Raw genomic sequence first — 23,302 nt, 5'->3', positions numbered from 1 at the left:
CAAATACCACCAAAAGAAAGCTCTATTTGTGGGGAAAAAAGGATGTCAATTTTATTTAGGTGCGACATCGCACGGCTGCGCAATTGTCAATTAAAGTGACGCACTGCTGTATTGAAAAGTGCTCTGGTCAGGAAAGGGGTAAAATCTTCTGTGGCTTAAGCGGTTTAGGTAGCCTACCCCAGTATAAACATATACAGTATAATATGGATGGCACAGGATTGTGATGGAGACAATCGGTGTCCTGGGAGATGATCATAAAAGGGCAAGTCTAGAAATGTTTGAATTGAAGTGCTCACACTTTGAGTGTCCGTTCACACCAGATGCAGTTCTGTGTGCATTTTTCTACACTAAAAATGCATGCAGTGTTTTCCATGTATTCCAATGGCTCTGGTTCACACCAGTGCAGTCAGTTTCCGGTGCAGAAAATAGACTGTGCTGCATTTTTTTCTGCACAGAACTGTACTGGAACCTAGCAAATTGTGTAAAAAACGCACTGGAACTGTGTGTGGTGTGAACTGTAAGCAAAAACTGATCCGGAGCATATCTGGAGTGCATTTTTGTGGTGTGAACTGGCACTAAAAATGCATGCCCAGTGTTTTCCATGCATACCAATGGTTCTAATTCACACCAGTGCAGTCAGTTTCCGGTGAAGAAACTGACTGCATTGGTGTGAAGTGGAACCATTGGAATACATGGAAAACACTGCATGCATTTTTAGTGCAGGAACAAGAGCACGGAACTGCATCTGGTGTGCATTGGTCCTAAGGCAAGGGAAATTTAGAAAGGAACAGAGAACCCGAAAGGAAGCATGTACCAGGTAGAAGGGCTTTCTCATCACCCACCCTAAGAATTAGGATGGCTCAAAACATAGCAGATTCACCTGGACTAATCCTAAGAGTCATTTGTGTTGTTTTGTGAAAGAATATTCATTCCAATAAAACCAATTGTTTCACATTGCTGTTCTCTGCCCCATATGCCTAATGTTCTCAACTCTGTGGGACCATTGTTGTATGAGAGTTATCCAGTTTACTGGACTACAGGAATGGGTGACATGGAGTAGATGACATGATTTATTTTTTCTAGATTTTAGTAGGGATTTTATTATGATATAGCAATGTTTCGCATGGAGCAGAACATTCTTTTAACACTGGTCTCTGCATCCAATGCTAACTCTGTTAGGTGTGCAAAAAATGGCCTACCTAGGCAGACTTTTCTGCAACCATGTCATGATTTCTCAGACCATGAATGACTTTAATACAGCCATCATTGTCCAGGGCTCAACAGTGGCAGGCACATGCTCCACTCCCATCTCCCTACCAGAGTCTGAAATGAAAAGCCTCTTCTAAAGGCTGAAAACATTGAGGGGAAAGAAGATGACCCAGGGATCGTTAGAGACCCCAAAGATTTAGTATTCTCAGACTTCAACACGCCTGTTCCAGCTTTACACCATATGCTCACTTCTGCTGTGCGCAAAAGCCTTGACATTGTTGCACTTGATTATCCTCTACTTCACCATGCCCATTTGAATATGAAGAGACCTACTGAGTCTAAAAAGACACCTATTCATAATTTAACAGAATGGGTAACATGACAACTGACTCAGTCCTGAAAATATTTTTCACCCCTTTAAGAATCGTTGAGTTCTATACAGTAGAAAACTCTGTTAATTTCATGTTAATGCCATAGAGCAAGTCATGACAGGTCTCCAGAAGGACTCTGATTTCTGTCCATATGCGCAGAAATAACCTGGACAGCTAACGTTTCAAGTAAGATTCTTCATGTATATGCCCTTACAGGAAAGATTTAACTTTGAGGTGCTTGATAAATTGATCAAAGATGTCAAGTCACAAGAGGAACGATTTTTCTTCTACAGAGGAAGGTTCCAGATTCCCCATCCTCTGGTGATTCTACCTCTTTAAAACAAAAAGAACCTCAACGTCTAATCCAAATTTCAACCCTTCCTTCCAGCATAAGACTTGAAACAAAATCTACTACGGTTACCCTAAAGCCCTCTTCCCAATTTAGGGACTCCCTCTTGCTAAAAAGAGGGGACAGTTTATGTTAGTTTGCCTTTCTCTAGGTCTCAGGCATTTCAGACCCATGGGTTTAATCTGTGGTTTCAAAGGGTTACATCATTTAGTCAAATCTTGCTTCCAGAACACAAACTGAACTCTCTGATTTCGTGATTGGGCCTTATGGTCAGAGACATCCCTATGTGAGATTCTCCATGAGACTCCCTCTTAACCACCCTTTGCTTCTATCCAATCAAGCAATGAATTAGCTTGGTGGATTTCCAGTCTAGCCTTGGCAATGGGGAAGTCTTAAAGGACTCCAGACATGGATAACATGGTCAATTTAGCCTTTACTGATCTGCCCGAAAGAGCAAGAGAGGAAACCAGTGACTCTCACTACACCAAACTGGTACAAAGACACTCAAACTTCTAGGAAATTAGCCTTGGCCCCTTCCAAATATGCCAGACCTGCTGTCTCCAGGCCCCCTCTTCTATCCTTCTTAGTCACTGGCATTAACAGCCTAGCTACTACTGAAGCCCAGATATGGAGGGATAGAAGGGTTTCTGCCTACTTCTGATTATTTCATTTCCACATTGCTAAAAGCAAGGAAAGTCATTTCCAGACAGATCTGCTGTACCTGGAAATCTTTCTTTGCCTGGTGTTCAAACCTAGAGCTCAGTGCCTTGCAGTCTGGCCTTTCTACAATCGGGACCTCACCAGAACCTGCTCTTAAAAGATAAGTTCACCTTTGGAACTTGTTCCATCTTCCAACCTGTAAATTTATAAATGTGGTATTATATATGTGATTTTTCAACTTCCGCATCTTGGCAATCAGTTTGCCACAAGTCTCCCAGGACTTTGCTTTAAAGTGACATTAAACTGGTTAAAAAAAAAATATCTATTCTGAATCTACTATTGTTCTGACACCTCTGAATTCTATATATAAATACTGTTTATGTATATATACAGTGCTCAGCATAAAGGAGTACACCCCAACATATTTGTTAGGAAACCTTTCCTTTCAAAATCAAAATTTTCTATGGGACACTATACTACAAAATACTCCCAAAAATATGGGTCATGGATTGCAAACACGATTTGTTAATTTGCACACACAAAGTTTTTTTCCTAACAAATTCATTCAAGACCATGTTGCAACAATGAATACACCCCAATGAAAGTCTTAGGAGCAAAGCTAAATTTTAGACAACAAAATCCAAATTAACAAGAATTCAACTACATGTGAATCTAATTATTCAATAAACAGGTGTCCTGCAGACAGTGAATTATAAAAGGGCATTACTTACCAAAGAAAACACCTCCCCGTTTCATGCTGTCAGCTATGGCACCACATGGAAGAGAAATGTCACAAGGCCTGAGAATAAATAATTTCTTTACACATAAAAGGTAAAGGCTACAGGAAGATCGGTAAAGCTTTATTTAACAGTCAGAATACTGTAGCAAAAGTGATAGATACATTTAACAAAGATGGAACTGCAGGCCATCCACGGCAGTTAACACCTCGACAGGAGAGTCTTCTGATGAGAAGGGTTGAAGAGAATCGCCATGCAACTTCACTGCAGTTAGCTAAAGAAGTAGAAAGCCAGATTGGAGTGATTGTTTCTCATGACACAATCTGGTATACACTGCAGAGGAATGGCATGCATGGATGTCGTCCACGAAGGAAGCCTTTCCTACAGCCCATGCGCAAAAAAGCCTGCCTAGAATTTGCCAGGGCCCATGCTGAAGAAGAAGATTACTGGGACTCTGTACTCTGGAGTGATGAGACCAAGATAAATGTTTTTGGAACTGATGGCTTCAAAACTGTATGGCGTTGCAAAGGTGGGGTGTACAAAGAAAAATGCATGATGCCTATGGTGAAATGGTGTCCTCCTGTGGGGCTGCAGGAGTGCTGCTGGTGTCCGAGAACTGCATTTCATTGATGATATCATGAATTCACAGATGTACTGCTCTATATTGAAAGAAAGGATGCTACCATCACTCCGTGTCCTTGCTCGTCGTGCATTTTCCAACATGACAATGATCCAAAACACATTTAAGGCCACTGTTGCATTTTTGTAGAACAGCGATTAACCGGTTCCCGACCAGCGCACGCCAATGTACGTCGGCAGAATGGCACGGGCAGGCATATTGGCATACAGGTACATCCAATCTTTAATGCCGCCCTGCCATTGCGAGCGCGCCGCTGGCAGTGCGCTCACGTGCTGGTCGGGACCCCCGTGAGTCCGGTCGCGGGTCCCGTGGACTCGATCGCAGTGGACATACCCACGATCGTCTCACGGGGCGGCTCAACGAGGAAATGCCGTTGTACATAGCATTTCCCCATTCTGCCTAGCAACTAGTGACGCTGATCTCTGCTCCATGTGATTGGAGCAGAGATCAGTGTCCACTAAATTAAAGCCCAGCCCCCAACAGTTAGTAACACACCCCTAGGAACACTTAACCCCTACACTGCCAGTGTCATTTACACAGGAATCACTGCATTTATATAGCAGTAATTGCTGTATAAATGACAATGGTCCCAAAAATGTGTCAAAAATGTCCGATGTGTCCGCCATAATGTTGCAGTCACAATAAAAAATGCTGATCGCCGCCATTACTAGTAAAAAAAAAAAAAAAAAAATATTAATAAAAATGCCTTAAAACTATCCCCTATTTTGTAAACGCTATAAATTTTGCGCAAACCAATCAATAATCGCTTATTGCAATTTTTTTTACCAAAAATATGTAGAATACGTATCGGCCTAAAATGAGGGAAAATTTTTTTTTTATATATTTTTGGGGGATATTTATTATAACAAAAAGTTAAAAATAATGGGTTTTTTTCAAAATTGTCGCTCTATTTTTGTTTATAGCGCAAAAAATAACCGCAGGGGTGATCAAATACCACCAAAAGAAAGCTTTATTTGTGGGGGGGAAAAAAGGACGTCAATTTTGTTTGGGAGCCACGTCCCACGACCGCGCAATTGTCAGTTAAAGCGACGCAGTGCCGAATCGCAAAAAGTGGTCTGGTCTTTGACCAGCAAAATGGTCCGGGGCTGAAGTGGTTAAGTGACCAGGCATGTCTCCTAATCTGAACCCAATCAAGCACCTGTGAGGAATTCTGATGAGACAATTAGAGCATCACTCTCCATCCAGCATCCTGGCTCTAAAAGTGGCCGGTCTTGAAGAATGGAAAAAGATCACCAAGCTCCTCATTCACTCCCTTGTTATCTCTCGCCTTGACTATTGCAACTCCCTTCTCATTGGCTTGCATCTCCATAGGCTATGCCCTCTTCAGTCTATCATGAATCCTGCTGCCAGACTTATCCACCTTACCAACTGCTCAGTATCTGCCAACCCTCTCCTCCAATCCCTACACTGGCTCCCAATCACCCAGCAAATTAAATTCAAAATACTAACTACTACGGTAAATACTAATACTCTTGCTACCTTCAGGCGTTACCTTAAAACTAATCTCTTTAAGTCTATCACATCTCTAACTAATCTTTCACCACTTCCATCAGCTCATTCCCTACTCTTACAAAAGGTTGTATCACCTGCCCCACCCTATTAGATTGTAAGCTCTTCTGAGCAGGGCCCTCTTAATTCTCTTGTATTATAACTATATTGTCTCCCTTTTATATTGTAAAGCGCTGCATAAACTGTTGGCACTATATAAATCCTGTATAATAATATGTCGCCAACTTGTTAATTAAATGCCTAGAAGACTTGGCGCTGTCCTTGCGTGTCATGGAGGTCATAAAAAATACGCAATATAGAGGTTTTTACTGTGGGGTGTATTCATTTTTGAATCAACTAATTTGAGTAAAACTGAAGATTTTGTAATCTAAGTTATATTATTAACCTTACTTTCATGTAATGAGCTAAACAAATCTTCTATAATACTCAGTTTTGTCAAAAATGTCCCTGTGTTCATTGAAATATTGATTAAAATCTTACTTTTAAAAAGGGGTATACGCATTTATGCTAAGCATATATATATATATATATATATATATATATATATACATTTATTTTTTCTGCTGTTCGCTATGGTCCTAATCTTTTTGTAAACAAAGCCTCCCTCGCTTGCTCCTGATATGGAATATGGAACATATAATATGGATATGCACAGAGCAGTGCAAATCATCCCAACTAATAGCTAATTTTCACAGTTTGTTCCAAACAAATGAATGTGCTGGGGGAAAAGAAAGTGGTTTGGGAGCTCGCAGAGGATTTTACAAGAGAGCAGAATAACACAGGAAGAAGCAATTAAATTAAATAAGCGCCATTAAGTAATGGATGTGTATGGATTACTTTTGCAGATTAACGGGTTGCTGCCCAGCCTATGGCAGAATGATGTTTTGGCCAGCCTCTCGTCCCTCCAGGTGGATGTCATATGACGTCCTTAAGGATCGGGGCTGCGTTGCAGTGCAATCTATCTACGACTGTGTCCACCGGACATAGAGGATGACTGATCACTGTACCAGCCCGCTGACGGTACCCTGTGACTGCTGTAATCAATCACAGCAGGTCACATGACAGTTGTAAATACTGGATGGCTTCCTTTTCAATCCACCCATTGGGGGTTATTTACGAAAGGAAAATCCACTTTGCACTACAAGTGCAAACTACAAGTGCAAGGTGCACTTGAAATTGCACTGGAAGTGCAGTCGCTGTAAATCTAAGGGGTAGATCTGAAATGAGGGGAAGCTCTGCTGATTTTATCATCCAATCGTATGCAGGCTAAAATGCAATTTTTTATCTTCCTTGCATGTTCCCCTCGGATCTACAGTGACTGTACTTCCAAGGGCACCTTCAGTGAAATTTCAAGTGCGCTTTGCACTTGTAGTGCAAAGTGGATTTGCCTTTAGTAAATAACCACCATTGCATACAATTATGTAGCTAGCTGTGATATGTCACAGTGATCACATGGTACAGAATGGGCAAATCGCAGCCTATCTGTGCCATATGATCAGCTGTCGCAAATCACAGCTAATCACAACAAAACAAACTGAATCCATTTCATTCGGGAAAATGCTTGCATATAGCAATGAAATTCATTGCTATAAGCAAACGTAATCTGAAAAAAAAAATTAAAAATACTGATCACTTCCCCAGAGTAGTACAATGTTAATGTTGTAACATTATATTGCTCTAGTCACAGTGTGTTTTTTTTTTTTTTTTTTTGTTTTTTTCTTACTTTTTACCAGTAAGTGTCCCTGATCACCACCACACCAGTTATAAGATGACGCTGTACTGCACTGGGGACAGTATGTAATTAATTTCTTCATTCTTCCAAAAAACGACAACTTCAAAAAACTCGCCATGCCTTTTACTAAATGTCTTGAACTGTCTACATTCCAAAAAGGGGTCATTCGGGGGATATCTCTACTGTCCTGGCATTTTATGGGCCTCAAAAAATGAGGCTGTCAGTACACCAGATTTGATCAATTTTCAGCTATACTGTATACCAGTGGTCTCCAAATTGCAGCCTGGGGGCCAAATGTAGTTCTTTGCATACCCTTATCTGGCCCTTGGGTCACTATTCATCCCACTGATATGAGGTACTATTCCTTCTACTGACACCAACAATGGGGCAATAATTTCTCCACTGACACCAACAGTGGGACACTATGCCTCCCACTGACACCAACAATGGGGCACTATTCCTCCCAATGAAACCAACAATGGGGCACTAATATTTCCCCTAATTAGAGGTAAAACAATATGGGTTTTTCTCTGGCTGATGCAGATATTTAGAAATTGTGGCGGCCTATATACGATACCGATTTTTTTGGGCCGATATGTTAGGCCGATCTTTTTTTCTTTTCTTCTTTTCCTTCATCTCCTTAAATCTAACAGTTAAGTAATAAGAAGTGATACAGAAAATTTCTTAAATTAAACATAAGCCTCCAATCAATGCACTTGTATGTATAATTTCTATTTAAAAAAAATATGTATCTTAAATATTAAATACATAAAAACAGGTAAACAAAACTTTTGGACAAAAAAAAAATGGGCTAACTTTACTGTTTAGTTTTTATTTTAATTCAGTAACATGTATTTTTTAAAAAAAAAATGCTTTTGAAAGACCACTACGCAAATACCGTGTGACATAAAATATTGCAACAACCGCCATTTTATTCTCTAAGGTCTCTGCTAAAGAAATATATATAATATTTGGGGGTTCTAAGTAATTTTCTAGCAAAAAATACAGAATTTTTACTTGTAAGCAACACATGTCAGGAAAGATTTAGTAAATGGTTAAACTGAGATCTTCTACACACTGGCGTTCATTCCTTTGATGAAACATTGTATCTCTTTGCTTCTTTTATCAGCAGATGTTGTTAGACTTGGCAGGCTGCCCAGATAGGAGGAACTCAAGTCACTCTGATGGGGAGACTTCAGGCGACTTGCATTGACTTCTATTACAGAAGTCATTTGCAAGTCACACTGTGGTGAGTCGCCCCGCAAGTCGGATCGCCCCTGTGTGAACCGGCTAGTGCATAAATTAATCAGCCTAATTTGCAGTACAATCGGCTGATGCCCATTAATTAAAAAATGTCAAAAATCGTCCTATATATTGGTTGACCTCTACCCCCTAATACCAAAGATGGAACATTTTTTACTCTCACAGATGCCAGGGCATTTTCTACTCCCACAGCCTATGGTCCGACCCATGTAAAGTCTGAAGCACAGTAAACTGTCCCCTTGGATAGAAAGTTTGAAGACCCCTGCTGTATACCAGACTGTATAACGTTCCTACAGACTAAATGATATACACTGATTTGGGTTATTTTCACAAAATAAATGTAGCAGAATGCATTTTGCCCTAACTTTATGAAGATTATTTATTTGCTAAATAACAGAAACAAAGAAAAACATGAGGTTTTATTTCAGACTAAAATGTTCAGACTTACCTGCCAAAGTACCATCCTCCAGCGATATAAAATAAAAATCCTATGCAGCGTAAAGCAGCTCTCATATTAAATACACTATATTACCAAAAGTATTGAAACACCTGCCTTTACACGCGCATGAACTTTAATGGCATCCCAGTCTTAGTCCATAGGACTCAATATTGAGTTGTCCCACCTATATGTCAGAAACCATGAAGTCAGGCTGAGACAGAAGTACAGTTAAATCACACTTGTTTAATGATAAAAGTAAAAATAGCAAACGTAGTCAAAACCTAGCCAAAGTTCAGTAACCGGAAAGCATAGTCAGCCAAGCCAGAAGTCAGGGATCAATGTAGTGGTACAGCAAGCAGGATCTGGAGCCAGAAGGGATGTCAGCAAAGCCAGTCTTTAAACAGGAACTCAGGAGATAGTTTCTTGTGATGTGACCAAGGCAAAGGCAGAGCTCCTCTGAGCTGGACAGCTTAAGTAGGCAGAGATGGGGCTGGCAATTAGCTGACAGCTGACAGCTGAGCGGCCAGCTCAGAGAAGGAAGGGCTGAGCCCAGCCCTGACACCTTTGCAGCCATAACAGCTTCAACTCTTCTGGGAAGGCTGTCCACAAGGTTTATGTCAGGGCTGGCTTAGCCCTTCCTCCTCTGGGCTGGCCGCTCAGCTGTCGGCTAATTTCCAGCTCTCTTCTCTCTCTTCAGTTACCAGCTGTTCCCGATGATGCTCGTCTGGCCTGCCTATATAAAGTCTTTCAGCTCATTTCTCCTTTACCTTCATGTTTGGTCACATCACTAGGAACCATCTCCTGCTGTTGTTTCAAGACTGGCTTGCTAACATCCCTCCTGGCTTCCATCTTGCTTGCAGTTGCTCTCCGTGGATCCCTGACGTCTGGACTGGCTGATTACCTGATCTGGTTTATGAACTTTGGACTGGCTGACTACCCGATCTGGCTACTGGACTCTGGCCTGCTTGACTACACTTTTTCCTATTTATCTTTTTATTTTTACTAATAAACAAGTGTGATTAGATTGTACTTCTGTCTCTGTCTGTTTCATGGTTCCTGACAGTTTAGGAGTGTGTCTATGGGTTTGACCATTCTTTCAGAAGCGTATTTGTGAGATCAGATACTGATGTTGGATGAGAAGGCCTGGCTCGCAGTTACCGCTCTAATTCATCCCAAAGGTGTTCTATCGGGTTGAGATCAGTACTCTGTGCAGGCCAGTCAAGTTCCTCTACTCCACAACCACTCATCCATGTCTTTATGGACCTTGCTTTGTGTACTAGTCGAAATCATTTGGGGGAGGGGGGATTATGGTGTGGGGTGGTATTTCAGGGGTTGGGCTTGGCCCCTTAGTTCCAGTGAAGGGAACTATTAAGGCGTCAGCATAATAAGACATTTTGGACAATTTCATGCTCCCAACTTTGGGGATAGCCCCTTCCTGTTCCAACATGACTGTGCACCAGTGCACAAAGCAAGGTCCATAAAGACATGAAAGAGTGAGTTTGGGCTGAAAGAACTTGACTGTTCTAACCTCAACCCAACAGAACACCTTGAGAATGAACTAGAGCGGAGACTTCGAGCCAGGCCTTCTCGCTTCTGGCAGAATGGTCAAACATTCCCATAGACACTTTTAAACTTTGTGGACAGCCATCCCAGAAGAGTTGAAGCTGTTATAGCTGCAAAGGGTGGGCCAGCTCAATATTGAACCCTACAGACTAAGACTGGGATGCCATTAAAGTTCATGTGCATGTAAGGGCAGACGACCCAATACTTTTGGTAATTGTGGGGGTTATTTACGAAAGGCAAATCCACTTTGCACTACAAGTGTAAGGGGTAGATCTGAAATGAGGGGAAGCTCTGCTGATTTTATCATCCAATCATGTGCAAGCCAAAATGCTGTTTTTTTCTTTTCCTTGCATGTCCCCCTTGGATCTACAACGACTGCACTTTCAGGGCACTATGCACTTGTAGTGCAAAGTGGATTTGCTTTTAGTAAATAACCCCCCCATAGTGTATGTATTTGTCCTAGTGTCTGAAGTGATGTGTACTATATTAAATGTCAAACGTAGAAAACTACTGAAGTAAGCGTTTGGTCAACATGAGGAAGATGTCCTTCTGGAAAAGATAATCTTTCATTTTCTAGAAATGTATTCACACCAGTAGTTTCAATTAACTTCAGCACAGAACAACTGTTTTTCCAGACAGCAAATCTGTCATTGTGATTAATTGCACTGTATACATGGAGACATTGAAAATAACTTGCACTTTATAAACACAAGATGAACTTTTCCAATGGGTAGGCATAAAAGGACGTGATAAACATACAACCATTCTGCTGTTTTTCAACATCAATCTCATCTTTATGAGAGAAAAAAATGCTAAGATTTTGTAGCGAAGTAAAAGTGTTGGAGGAAGGCATACAAAGCTCAGACATGGAGTGATTATAAGCGAAGGTTGATTTAGAGTTTAATCATTTTGCCTGACGTTTCAGGCCAACAGATGTCTGCTCAGATCAACTGGGCGAGGATGAAAACAAATGAGTGACATGTTGGTATCCAAAATGGCCAAATACCGGACAGTCCAATCTATTTGTGTATGTCTATGGCTAGGTGTTCTGGTTGTTGTGTAGGGTTATGGTATACCTCATTGGGAAAAATGTTTGTGTTTGTTACCCCAGCATTTCATATTCCTGATATGTGCCTGCTGTATGAGAAAGTATCCTATTCTCTTTGTATTGCTTTCATTGTGTGAAGTCCCTGGTGTTCCTGCCAGTCCTCTCTGCTTTTCTATTAAAAAAAACTGACCACACCACGCAGGAGAACACACCATGGTCAGTTCTCTAGCTATGCTTAGAGTTCAACCTGCTCTGCTCCAATGATCAGACTTGTCCTGACATGCCCCCTCTGCACAACCATTCACTGGGAAGCTCAGTGTGCTGTTTCTTTTCCTCCCCCAGCTCCTATGCAGCTGAGAAGAGAAGGAATGTGATCACTTATTTAAAAAAGGGGGAAAAATTGTATTTGAAATTTTTTTTTTATACCTATACACAAATGTTTTGCCTTTCATATCGTCGCAGTTTTACTGCAGCAGAATGGCTTGGCTGAGCAAAATTACGTTATCTTACGTCGCTTCGTCTTTTGGCCATTAGGGGCACACTAAGCCGATGCGAGTGCCCGGTGGGCGCAATGACCATTGGGCACCCGCGATCGCTCGTGACAGAGCGAGAACCGGGATCTGTGTGTGTAAACACACAAATCCCAGTTCTTTTAGGGGAGAGGAAACAGATTGTGTGTTCATACGAAGTATGAACCCCGATCTCTCTCTTTCCTTAGTCAGTCCCATTCCCCCCCCCCCCCCCACAGTTAGAATACAGTTAAACCCTTGATCATCCCCTGGTGTTAACCCCTTCCTTGCTAGTGACATTTATACAGTAGTCAGTGCATTTTTATAGCATTGATCGCTGTATGATTGTCAATGGTCCCAAAAATGTGTCAAAAGTGTCCAATTTGTCCGCCGCAATATCAGAGACCTGATAAAAATCGCAGATCGCCGCCATTACTAGTAAAAAAAATAATAATACTAACCTATTTTATCACTCTCATTAGCAACTTATTATCCCATCCCCATCAACTCTTCTCTAGCTTCAACTCTCTACTTCATCCTCCACTGCCTCCACCAACTCACTCACTGCCCAGGAGACCGCCAATCACTTCAAACAGAAGATTGATACAATTTGCGCGGAGATCTCTTCTGTTCCGATACCCTTCGCGCTTTACACTTCATGCCCACAGGCACAATCATTACTTCCCTCTTTCAACCCTACCACTATAGACGAAGTTGCTAAACTACTTGGTAGTGTCCACCTTACCACCTGCCCTTACAAATGCTACGTTCACCCTCTGGCTCTATGCTACACTCTCTAACCCACATCTTCAATCTCTCCCTCTATTCTGGCATCTTCCCCCAACTCTCTAAAACATGCACTTGTCAGACCCATTCAATCTTAACCTAACCTTGACGTCTGGTCTACAACCGACTGAGCGTCCACCTCACTGATAATGGCCTTCTTGATCCCCTTCAGTCTGGATTTCATCCTCAGCAACCCACAGAAACTGCTCTCCTAAAACTAACAAACGATATACTAACAGCCAAAACCAATCGACACTATTCTGTACTCCTACTCCTGGACCTCTCTGCTGCCTTTGACATGGCTGACCACCTCCTCAAAAAAAAAAAAAAAAACTCCACTCCTTTGGTCTCTGGACTGTAGTCTGCACTGTTTCTCTTCCTACTTATCCAACCACACCTTTAGCGTTTCTTACAACTCTGCTTCCTCCTCTCTTCTTCCTTTCTCTGTTGGGGTCCCCCAAGGTTCTGTTCTTGGACCTCACCTATTTTCAATCTACACCTCCTCCCTGGGTCAACTGATAGCCTCCCATGGCTTCCAATACCACCTCTATGCTGACGACACCCAAATCTATTTCTCTACCCCTCAGCTCCCTCCCTCTGTCTCCTCATGTATCACTAATTTACTATCAGATATATCAGTCTGGATGTCACACCACTTCTTCAAACTCAGTCTATCCAAAACCGAACTGATAATTTTTCCTCCCCCATATGCCCCTTCCCCTGATCTCTCTGTCAAAATCGATGGCACAACTATAAGCCCATCCCCACGTGCCAAGGTTCTAGGTGTAGTCCTGGACTCTGAACTCTCCTTCAAACAACACATCCAATCACGGTCCAAATCCTGCCGCCTCAACCTCCGCAACATCTCCAAAATATGCCCCATTCTAACCAATGACACAACAAAGCTCTTAATTCACTCGCTGGTCATCTCTTGCCTCGACTGCTGCAATTCCTTTCTCATTGGCTTACCTCTACATAGTCTATCACCTCTTCAATCCATCATGAATGCTGCTGCCAGACTCATCCACCTTACCAATCGCTCTGTGTCTGCCACGTTTGTCAATCTCTCCACTTTCTTCCGCTCGGCCAAAGAATTAAATTCGAAATACTAACTACGTACAAAGCCATCCACAATTTCACCCCCAGCTACATCACTAGCCTAGTCTCTAAATACCAACCTACTCGTTCTCTTTGTTCCTCTCAAGACCTCCTACTCTCTAGCTCCCTCGTCACCTCCTCCCATGCTCACCCCCAGGACTTTTCCAAAGCCTCTCCAATCCTATGCAATGCCCTACCCCAATCTGTCCGCTTATCTCCTACTTTATTTGCTTTTACATGATCCCTGAAAACCCTTCTCTTCACAGAAGCCTACCCTACCCATACCTAACAATTGTATTTTAATTTTCTCCATCAGCTCATCCCCCACAGTTATTACATTTTGTTTCCTCTTGACCCTCCCTTCTAGACTGTAAGCTCTAATGAGCAGGGCCCTCTGATCCCTCCTGTATTGATTTGTATTGTAAGTGTACTGTCTTTCCTCATGTTGTAAGCGCTGCGCAAACTGTTGGCGCTATATAAATCTTGTATAATAATAATACTAAAAATACCATGTAATCTATCCCCTATTTTGTAGACGCTATAACTTTTGCGCAAACCAATCAATATACGCTTATTGCGATTCTTTTTTTACCAAAAATATGTAGAGGAATACACATCGGCCTAAACTGAGGAAAAAATTATTTATTTATTTTTTTTAAAGTGGGATATTTAATATAGCAAAAGGTAAAAGATATTGTGTTTTTTTTCAAAATTGTCGTTCTTCTTTTGTTTATAGCGGAAAAAATAAAAACCACAGAGGTTATCAAATACCACCAAAAGAAAGCTCTATTTGTGGGGGGAAAAAAGGAGGTAAATTTTGTTTGGGTACAGCGTTGCACAACCACGCAATTGTCAGGTAAAGCAACGCAGTGCCGTATCGCAAAAAATGGCCTGGTCATTGAGCAACCAAATCTTCCAGGGCTGAAGTGGTTAAACTAATGGGTTGTTTTAAAAGGTGATTGTTTACAATTACTTTAATAGATTTGTATTGGTGTGCCCTCACAATTAAATAGCTGCTCGTAGATTTGAGGTCATAAACGAAATCTGAAGAAAATGTGAATGTCTATGACCAACTTATTAAAGGCCCATAAACAAATATGTTAATAGTGTTCCTAAGATAAAAAAAATTAAGAGAAAGGGCTGTTCTGAATGTCATCTACAGCTGATCACACAGCAAGAGCTTGGGCACTTGGCTCCAGTGATCTCTGGAGTTCAGATTTGCTAAATTTACCTTCAGCAGAGAAACATGATCAAATGCTAGGCTTTCAATTACTTAGCTAGCACTGGACGAAGCCTGGAACAGCATTTTTATCAGACTTAATATTACTATTAAAATTTATATTTTTTTAATTGAGGTCAGAAAAGTTTTTACTGTGTGTAAGTCTAGATGAGGGCACAGTTGTTTCCTACACAAACCTGGTTTTATCATTTTTCTGAAAGCACGCTTGTAGTTTCTAAAAGTGAGGACATTTTCATGTATAGGCAAACTTCTGTTATGTGAATTTATTGTACTAGGTAGATCTCCACATCTTCATGTTATTAAAAGAGAAGTATGGGAATGTGTTTTTTTTTTTTATTAATCACACAATGCCTTGCGAAAGTATTCGGCCCCCTTGAACTTTTCAACCTTTTGCCACATTTCATGTTTCAAACATAAAGATATAAAATTTTTATTTTTTGTGAAGAATCACCAACAAGTGGGGCACAATTGTGAAGTGGAATGAAATCTATTGGATATTTTAAACTTTTTTAGCAAATAAAAAACTGAAAAGTGCAAAATTATTCGGCCCCTTTACTTTCAGTGCAGCAAACTCACTCCAGAAGTTCAGCGAGGATCTCTGAATGATCCAATGTTGTCCTAAATGACTGATGGTGATAAATAGAATCCACCTGTGTGTAATCAAGTCTCTGTATAAATGCACCTGCTCTGTGATAGTCTCAGGGTTCTGTTGAAAGCGCAGAGAGCATCATGAAGACCAAGGAACACACCAGGCAGGTCCGTAATACTGTTGTGGAGAAGTTTAAAGCTGGATTTGGATACAAAAAGATTTCCCAAGCTTTAAACATCCCAAGGAGCACTGTGCAAGCGATCATTTTGAAATGGAAGGAGTATCAGACCACTGCAAATCTACCAAGACCTGGCCGTCCCTCTAAACTTTCAGCTCAGACAAGGAGAAGACTGATCAGAGATGCAGCCAAGAGGCCCATGATCACTCTGGATGAACTGCAGAGAAATACAGCTGAGGTGGGAGAGTCTGTCCATAGGACAACAATCAGTCGTACACTGCACAAATCTGGCCTTTATGGAAGAGTGGCAAGAAGAAAGCCATTTCTCAAAGATATCCATAAAAAGTCTTGTCTAAAGTTTGCCACAAGCCACCTGGGAGACACACCAAACATGTGGAAGAAGGTGCTCTGGTCAGATGAAACCAAAATCGAACTTTTTACCCACAATTCAAAACGATATGTTTGGTGTAAAAGCAACACAGCTCATCACCCTCAACACACCATCCCCACTGTCAAACATGGTGGTGGTAGCATCATGGTTTGGGCCTGCTTTTCTTCAGCAGGGACAGGGAAGATGGTTAAAATTGAGGGGAAGATGGATGCAGCCAAATACAGGACCATTCTGGATGAAAACCTGTTGGAGTCTGCAAAAGACCTGAAACTGGGACGGAGATTTATCTTTCAACAAGACAATGATCCCAAACATACAGCAAAATCTACAAAGGAATGGTTCACAAATAAACGTATCCAGGTGTTAGAATGGCCAAGTCAAAGTCCAGACCTGAATCCAATCGAGAATCTGTGGAAAGAGCTGAAAACTGCTGTTCACAAACGCTCTCCATCCAACCTCACGGAGCTTGAGCTGTTTTGCAAGGAAGAATGGGCAAGAATTTCAGTCTCTCGATGTGCAAAACTGATAGATACATACCCCAAGCGACTTGCAGCTGTAATCGCAGCAAAAGGTGGCTCTACAAAGTATTAACGAAAGGGGGCCGAATAATTTTGCACGCCCCACTTTTCATTTTTTTATTAGTTAAAAAAGTTTCAAAAATCCAATAGATTTCGTTCCACTTCACAATTGTGTCCCACTTGTTGGTGATTCTTCACAAAAAATAAAAATTTTATATCTTCATGTTTGAAGCCTGAAATGTGGCAAAAGGTTGAAAAGTTCAAGGGGGCCGAATACTTTCGCAAGGCACTGTACCTAGCTGGATGCAGCATCGGTCCCCCGTCTGCTCTAAGACTGAAAACCGAGTGATCAAACACCACTGATTGCTCAGTTCTCAGAGCTCCCTGGGCAGGGAGATGGTGCCTGTCAGAGCTCTCTGCTCCGCCCCCCCCCCCCCCCCCAGTGCTCACTGGAGTGCTGGGCTGGGGAGGGGGTAGGAGCAGCCAACCCAGCCTGTGCTGGGTGCCAATCCAGACATGTGGGTGAATCTCGACCATATGGTTGCAATCTTTTTCAAGCCTGGAGCGGCTCTGTGACGCCAGCCTATAGCGGGCTTCAACCCACTGTCTGCTGAAAACACGTTACAGCCGTGCAGAACGAACTGCACTCCTGTGATCCATAGGAGAAGTATAGCCAAACGAGCTTTGGCTATACATCTCCTTTAAGTATCTCCTCTTCAGAGCATGAAAATCACATTAAAAAGTTTAATCACATTCAACTGGACTTGTCCTGTATTATTGAAGACTTTTGTAGCTCTAACAAGAAACAGTTCTAATGATAGAGAGAATAAAGTCCCAAAATGGAACCAGTGTGTAGTCAACAGAGGCGTTGATTTAATAAAAAGCTGCTTCCGAGTGGATTTTTCAGGAAGGTTGGTATTTTACAGGAAAGGGTGTACAGTACACTGTATGAAATACATAAAAATATGACAAAAACATTGTCAATGTGGATCCAAAGAAAATATATATGATTTAAAAAGGCCCTTCAGTTGTGGTGATTGTAGATAAAACGAAAAAAAAAAAACAATTAAAAAACGTAATGTATATATGTATGTAAAATTATGCATAAAGTTTTTGTACTGTAAAATTTTGTGATGGAGGTTATATGGGTGTCATCTAACATCAAGCATCCCAGTAAATGGCGGAGTGATAATTTTGCGCGATACAGATTATAATGGTGATAATTCCTGGTGTCCGGAAAACACTTAATCTACACAGTACAGACACCTTAATCCAATCACTGTGTCACGCCATATGTTGAATCTCCAAGAACTGGACAGGTGAAACCACCCTATTCTAGTTAATTAATCTAACCCTGAGTGTTAGGAAGGTAATCTTTATATTTATGTGGCATGGCCCCCCTGGGCACTGCTTGGATTTACCGGCTCATCTCAACCACCATGACCCTGTGAACATTTCAGCCCACCTGACACTCTGGGTTCCGACATCCTAGCAACACCCTTGAGTAATAAGACGGCACTCAATATGTTTATATTCTGTTAACGTTTACTGGAATGCTTCAGATAAGATATAGTTGTACAAGAGGTATAATGGTTCAACTGAGCTTTGGATAACAGCGCCTGGTCATTAGAATGATTCCCCCCATAAACAGTTAAGATAGTTGGCAGCAACAGGATACTATATATACATATGTACAATGGAATATCACCCGAACATAACCTGAAAGGATAAGAAAAGTTAAGCATAGATTCTGACAATACTTCTAGAAGGAGAAACCCAGGCCGGCCCGTTCAACCCTTTTCCTAATGAGAGATGAAGCTAAACAAGGATGAAATAAGGGCCCTTTAAGTAGCAATGGCAGATTATCCCTGTTACAGATCTGATGGTCTTCACCAGCAGTCAGAGCTCATTAACTGTATCTAATAAGGTGTAGTAACAGAGTGGTAGTATGTCTTGTGCTTACTGCAGCTAAAGATGCCTATGTACAGTGTTCAAATAGAAGTGCAGTGAAGTGTTCCCAAAGTAAAGCTGTCTGTACACAGTGTCCCAGTAAAACAACCAAGGAAAGACTTGCAAAGGTGGGCAATTGCCCTCTCACCAACGACCTGGCCGATCAAGTGCCTTCCAGACGCCTGAATAGACGTCCTGACTGCGGATCCACTTGTGATGGTCACCCGAATCTGGAACACGAAGCGTGGGGTTGCTGTATGGTCAAGTTGGTACTGGTCAGATGTCCGATGAACAGCAGGCAGCGCTGAACCCCTTCTCGGTCCTTTGGTTGGGCTCACAAATATAATGTCAGTTTAGTAACAATGGGCACTAGAGGGATAATATAATCTACAGATAGGACAGGGAATAACTGTTTATTGCAATTGTAGTCCATATTGCTACATTTACATGGCTAGATTGGTGAATTATCAAATTGCTGGTGTAGAAATGTTAAAATGGCATTATATGTAGAAGACATATAGTGCTGAAGCCCCCACCCTTGTTCGTGAATGACTGTGAAGTAACTTGTACAAAACAACCAAATGGCCCAACACAGGAGGGCAAATTCTACAGGTCAAGACTCGTTTTCCTACACGCTAAAGTGGTTCAGGACATTTCATACCTTAATGCATTCCCGTTGCTGTCAATCAAGTCCTGAAGAGGGAGAGGGGGGTGGGACCGAGCCACATTTTAAGTGTTAATAGAAACACACAGCCCAGCTCGGGAGCGAGCCCACAGGTGCATCACCATAGGAAGCTGCTTCCTGATGCACTGAGAAGAGAAGGAGCCAAGAACGTCAGCAGGGGTTTTGAGAAGAACAGGTTTGAGGTCACTCTGTGCAATACCATTGCACAGAGCAGGTAAGTTTAAAAAAAAAAAAAGTTTATAATCACTTTAACCTCCCTAGCGGTAATCCCCAGTTTGGCTCGGGGTGAATTTTCATTACCAAAAGCGGTAACCCCAAGCCACACTTGGGATTGCATCGCAGAATCCAGGCAAAGTTACTTACCTTTTCCCCAGGATCCTTTGTCGTCTCCCTGCTGTGTGTGCGAGCTGTGTCCTCCGCTCGATCTATTACTGTGTCAGGCTCCGTTCCCTGAGAGCGTTGCAACCCATGGGGACGGAGCCTGGTGCCAAATTCAAAAAGTGAAAAACACATACAGTACACTGTAATATTACAGATTACATTACTGTATCAAATTATTTCACATCCCTTTGGAACCTAGTGCTTTTTCCAGTGCCCTGCATGCTTTTTCATATTATATATAATGTTCTTTCTGCCTGGAAACTTGAGATTGTCCATAGCAACCAAAAAGCGTCCCTTTACCTCAAAAGCAGTTTTAGAACAGCTAGAAAATAGCGATAATAAATTAGAATCACTTGCAGAATTGAGCGCTAGGGATTCATGGGGAAATTCATCATCAAACACTGAAAGTAATGACAGCTACAATTCTGCAACTGAGCAAATTTCAGTTTTTTTTATTTGCATTATTGAATACATTTTATTATTATTATTATTATTATTATATGTTATTATTTATAGTTATTTATTATATTATAATTTATGATTTAGTGTTTCAAGCTTTATCATACCCAGGATATCTACTAGACTCTTGTTTGGACAGATTTAAGTGTGTTATTCCTAAGAATTACAGGCCTGCAATATAAAACTGCAAATTTCCATGTGAAACAATGTACCGCTTTGAGTATCAAAAATCTGACATAATTATACCACCGGGGAGGTTAAAGAAGAATTATTGCCTTCTAAAAATCTGACGTGAATCCCTCAAAGAACAAAGTGCATGTAACATTTGGTCGTGTTTAGTTTGTGGCCTTGTGGGTTAAAAAGCCCATTTTTATTCTGTCTGTGCTGGCTATAGCTCCACCCCAAACTGAAGCCCAATTTGGGGATATTTCTACAGGAAGCTACAGCTAACACAGTAGCCACCTTTTCTATTGTGGCACAATAGTTTGTAAAGCCTCATGGAGGCGTGTCCAGGCAAGCAAAGATACAGAGGAGGAAGGAAGTTATACAAACTATACTGCCGCAGTCAACTCTGACAGAGCTGTATGATCAGCCACTGCTTATAAACATTTGCCATCTTCTGTTGTGTGGCTGCACCTTGGTGAGCTTCTGCCACAGTCAGTGCTTCCCCTGCAGTGTCCTCAGTTTCCTTGAGGTGCCTTGGGGAAGTTACACAAACTAAAAACGTATTCAGTCAACAGCAGCAACACTATGTTATCAGCCATGGCTTGGAAACAGTCTGCACTGACTGCATTATAATCCTTTGTACAACTTCCCTCAGGCAAAGGCTTATACAATCTGTTCTCCCGTTCAGTGCAGCCTATGTTTAAAAGCAGTTTAAAAAATTAGATTTGAATCCCCCTCAAGGGGACCAAGCGCTGTTCCGCTCCATCCTCTGGTTGGTGAGCAGTGTGATTGGGCAGCTTTCCCCCAATCTCCTCCTCCTGCTGTCTGACCACGCTGCATGCAAGGAGATGAATACATAATGAGGACTGTTTGACTGTGTTGTCTCTAGCATGCTGTAGACAAGCATTGTCATACAGTAGAGGGAAGGGTCATCCAAATTAGACACACAAAAATGGCAGTGCTCTGTGAGCAGCTGCTGTTATTAACGAGCCATTCTTCCGAGGATAGTGAGGTGCACATTTTGGACAGAGAGGACAACTAGTTCGCAAGAAACACGAAACACGCCATCTATGTTAAACTAGGACAATCATTCCTGAACAGAGGTGGGGGCCTTCAACATCATGGGGTAATTTACTAAATGCAAATATACTTTGCAAGGAAATTTTCTCCAAAGATTATTCAAGGAACTTCATCCAATCATGTGCAATCAATAATGCTGTTTTTTTTTTTAAATTGTCCTTGCCTGTTATTGGGAATTCTTTGCAACATATAATTTCACTGTATTCACTAAGCTCTGGAGAAAATGTGTCTTCAGTAGATTAATCCTCAGGTGTCTTCCACCTATAATTCTGTTTTGACCACTTTAATAGTAGGCACTTTCACCCCCTTCCTGTCCAGGCCAGTTTTCAGCTTTGAGCGCTGTTACATTTTGAATGATAGTTGTGCGGTCATGTAGCACTGTACCCAAATTATATTTTTATTGGTGGTATTTAATCATCACTGGGTTTTTTTTTGTTTGTTTTTGCTAAACAAAAAAAAAAAAAAGACTGAAAATTGTGAATAAAATACTTTCTTAGTTTCTGTTATAAAATTTTGCAAATAAGTAATTTTTCTTCTTCACTGATGAGGCTGCACTGATGGATACTGATAAGCAGCACTGATGAGGAGGCACTGATGGACACTGATGAGGGGGGCACTGAAGTGGCTGGATTGATGGGCACTGAGGGAGCGTTACTAGTGATCAGTGCCCTGATTATCAGTATAAAAAATGCACTCACTCTGCCTTGTCAGATTTGTCAGTTATCAGCTCTCTTTTCTTCAGAGACAGCGTGTGAGGAAGGGAATGCCAGCAAATTGCAAGTCTGTTTACATCTGACCAGCTGTGATTGGAGACAGTTGATCACATGGTAAAGGACCACTGTAATTTGCCCTTTACCACGATCTGTGGGAGGCACGTACATGGGAGGACATCCATGAACATCCTCCCAGAAACGGATAGCTGCACTGTAGCCATCTTTCAGCTATAGCGCAGGCAGGAATTGGGTAACCTCTCTACCGCGGTGATATGACAATTCACATCTTCAGCCATGTACAGTAAACTGAATGATTAACTGCTATGCAGACTTCATAGTACCAAGGATGGGGTTATGTATCTAGAAAAGGGTGATTCCACTTTCACACCTCGGGGTGTCATCTCTGGGTCATCTTTGACTCGCAAATGTCAATGGATGCCCAAATAGGAGCAGTAGTCAGTGGCCCTCACCATCTGTTCCGCCTGCTACGCAAACTAATCCCCTTCATCCCACAGAAGGACAAAGCAGTGGTAATTGGAACAGTCATTAATTTGCGACTTGATTACGCAAACTCCCTTTACTTAGGATTACCCCAATATCAACTTGCGCGCTTACAACTTATCCAAAACACGGCAGCAAGGCTGATAACAGAGAAAAAACCCTGGGAATCAATCTCCCTACCCTGAAGAGCCTACACTGGCTAACCGTAAAGAATCGAATCACATTCAAGACCCTCTGCCTCACCCACAAATGCATGCATGGAGACGCTCCTCAATACCTATTCGAGAAAATAAAACACTACACGCCCAACCGCAGTCTTTGATCCTCTAACCAAAACCTCCTCCTCGTTCCCAAATCTTGGTACAAATCAAAGGAGGAACGGAGATTCGCTGTCCAAGGACCATGGCTATGGAACGCTCTACCAACCAACATCCGCTTGGAAGAAAACCTCCAGGTCTTCAGGAAAAAACTCAAAACCTTCCTCTTCTAGAAGCTGGAAAACAAAGCTCCGCAAAGCG

This window comes from Lithobates pipiens, unplaced genomic scaffold (assembly GCF_037356315.1).
Source record: "Lithobates pipiens isolate NorthernLeopardFrog02 unplaced genomic scaffold, aLitPip1_a1.2 Scaffold_16, whole genome shotgun sequence".
NCBI classification, from domain to species: domain Eukaryota; kingdom Metazoa; phylum Chordata; class Amphibia; order Anura; family Ranidae; genus Lithobates; species Lithobates pipiens.
Note: the sequence above shows the minus strand (reverse complement) of the source record.